Source organism: Tupaia chinensis, unplaced genomic scaffold (assembly GCF_000334495.1).
Source record: "Tupaia chinensis unplaced genomic scaffold, TupChi_1.0 Scaffold145185_1, whole genome shotgun sequence".
Taxonomy (NCBI): domain Eukaryota; kingdom Metazoa; phylum Chordata; class Mammalia; order Scandentia; family Tupaiidae; genus Tupaia; species Tupaia belangeri.
Window position 1 is genome coordinate 52,637 of NW_006205045.1, and position 3,242 is coordinate 55,878.

At 44.0% G+C, this 3,242-nt stretch overlaps 1 pseudogene; it reads right to left on the reverse strand.

Annotated features, from left to right (window-relative positions):
- Positions 1 to 113: 113 nt before the first annotated feature.
- Positions 114 to 3,242, reverse strand: part of LOC102496003 (UDP-N-acetylglucosamine transporter-like) — a 6,028-nt pseudogene continuing 2,899 nt past the window's right edge.

The window sequence follows — 3,242 nt, forward strand, 5'->3', positions numbered from 1 at the left end:
TTTTTTTTTTACAGCTTTACAGGTAAATTATAATTTTCAAATTTGTACTATTCCATATGATTTGCTACATCTGTACAGAAAGAGTAAGACAAAAACATTTAAGATTAAATAGATATAATTTGCAAAAATTGATACCTGGCATTTATTGTGTGCTCTTGTAAAGAGTGCATAGGGCATTTCTGTAGCAAATAAAAAGGTAAAACTTTTTAAAACTCAGATCTCAGGTTTCCTCCAATATTCCTTCTAATATTAATCCCCGGAAATACTTTCAAGCTTTGATCTCTGTATGTGATGTGTTTTGTTACATACACAAGTATTTTATTCTTAAACTTCTATATTTTCAAAGCATCTGAACAATAAGGTTATGTTCAGCATGATGATATCTTCACAGAATCTGTAGAAATCCTCTGTGCAAGATCAGTATGGAGAATCCTAGTGCACCATCGTGAAAAACCATTTAAAGATAGTACATGACTATGCTCTGGTGGGATTTCCTGCAGGTTTGGGATCATAACCATGTAAGAAAGTAGCTTTTATGACAAGATTGGCTCCAAGGAAAAAGACACTGAAAAATAACAACTCTCCAGGTCAGTCAGCTATATTCCTGAAAATATCCATTCTTGATACCAATTCACCATCATAAATGTACACACCCGTTAGTCCAAATATACTCCCAAAGAAACCAAGCTGAATGTTTCTTACCCCTACTGATTGTTTCGTTTTCTTTTAAAATTTTCTCAAAATAAACTCCAGCAAAGCTACTTGAAAAGCATGCTGTGAGAACTGCCATGAGGCCCACAAATGGAGAGCCAGCTGAAAGCTCCTTAGAATCAACCTCTGGAGAACCAGGGGTCCACCGGACAAAAGCAACTCCTGTCATCAAAATTTAAAGGGAGAGCCACTGGTACACGCCTTTTTACTAAGCACAGATACAGAAAATAATGCTGTCCCAAGAATTTTCAACTGGGATGTGACCTGGTAAGTAGCAGCATCCAGATTGGAGAGCCACATACAGCAGATTACTCTGGAGAGCATATATCCCTGACGGAATAGCGAGCTTAAGTGTCTCCATAGGCTTATTAAGATGTCATCATGCAGCCCTGGAGTCAGTGCTCTTAGACTATGCTTGCTGTGTTTGTAGACTAATAAAATGCAGGTCAGTGTCTTCGACAGTTCAGCACCAACCACTGCTGTAGAAGATAGATAACCAGCTCCTTGTTTTAAAGCTCTAGAATAACGCACTGTTAGAACCAAACTTGTAGTCTGAAAGACCGAAATTCCCCAGGAGAGGTATTTAGGTTGGCGGACATGGCTCTATCTCCATTTGCCTTCCGCGCAGCTCGGCCAGCCGCTCCCGCTGGGGACCGCGGCTCGGCTCCAGGGCGCCAAGCTGGCCGAGTCCGCCGAGATCGCTGACCCGCAGAGCCGCCCGCTCCCGCCGCCGTCACTGCCGCCCGCTCGGCACAGCCCAGGCGTTTCCGGGTTCCCGCGGCCCGTTCCCCAAATGCTCCGGCTTCCGCCGCGGCCCGGGCAAACGCCGTTCCGGCTCAGCTCTAGCAGCTCCAGCTTGGCCCTTGCCCTCTGCATCCGAAGATGCACCTGGGCTGCTCCGCTGGCAGAGCCCTGGTAGCGCTTCACTGTGGGGACACTGCTCCTGCTAGACACCTCCTGAGGGGACTGGGCAGGCTCTCAACTGACACAAATTTTTAAAAAGACTAAAATTTCCCACTAGAGATTATTATGTTAGGAGTTAAGTATGAGAACAAAGAATACCAAAAGCAAAAGGATAAATAGCAATGATCTACAAAACAAAAGTTATGTAAATAACTCTTCCAGTAAAATGAAGACATTGTCCAGGCATCAATCTTTACACAATTATTTTCTATCTAAACTTTAAACTGGAGAAATAAATGTATAATTTAAGAAAATGAAGCAGTTTTAACTTCGAACATAGTTGAGGGAAGACAACTTTTATTTTCTTTTTAATTTTCTATTGGGTGCAGGTGCCTGGCAGAGAGAGAGGAGAGAGAGGAAGACAGAGAGAGAGAAAACCCCTGATGGGATGGATACAATGCAATCCCTTCTCCATTCTCTTCTCCGGATTGTGGGCACCCACACACACGTGTTCAGTGTGTTTCTCTATCTGTGAAGTCAGACACTCAAACTGAGCAGTTGACCCTGTGGAACCTAGCCACAATAACTACCATGCCATTAGCTGGCCCAGAGGCCACTTCTGAACAGAAAACATCTGGTCAAAGTTATCTGAATGTTAGGAAAGGAGTGACCCACAGACATGGTACTCTTAGACACAAGGACCCATTTTTAATTCTCATTCATTTATTTTTTAGAGAGACAGCACCTCCAAAAAGTTCCTGATGTTGAAACTCAGTTCTAGCCTCAGCCAGTCCCAGACCATGGGCAAGCAAATGCCGGGCACTCAGGGAGGTCTCTGGATGCAAACCCAGCACCTTCTCCTGAGGATTAGCCTCACAGAGCACCCCGTTTTACTGCTGTGCCACCATCCAGCCCCAGTTTCACATGTCAGTGAGCACTGTCTTATTTACCAGCCCTCCACGTCAGCCACGTGCTTCAGAAAGACAGCCTATCTGAGACAAATCCACTCTGATAAACACACATTCCAGTGTCAACCAATGGGCAACACTCACTGAATAACCAGGCCACCACGGAGGTTGTCAACCCCCTTGTGGCCCTGGAGGTCTGCTGGTCCTGAATCTCCACTCTTGCCAGAACCCTATATAAAATCCGCAGGCTGCTCAGTTAGAAGAGACTGCGCCTGACCAGCCAAGCACTGGTTACCCTAAGAGAAAGAAATAAATTCCAATGCTGTCTTTTATTTGTTGTCCTAGAAAAGCTCATAATCCTTTGACATCAACGTTTTCAGTCTGTTAATTTACTATACCCGTGTTTTTCTTATCAAAATACCAATGAAGTTTGTATTACCATACCAATGAAGTTTGTATTACCATTTTACCATAAGTACCAGTGGAAAAACAAGTGAGTAAATAGCAAAACATTCATATAGAGAAAATAACCTATTTGATAGAGTCAATGAGGCCAGCCAGTGGCCTGGAGGTTACTTTGCTGGATCCCGAATGGCGTACTTCAGTTGGAGTCCCATACATGGTTGCTTGAAAATTAAGCCAGGTGTGTATATGTACGGGTATCTAAAATCCCAAAAGGAGAAAAGGTGGTACTGTTGCCATCTGCCCCCCCCCCCCCGG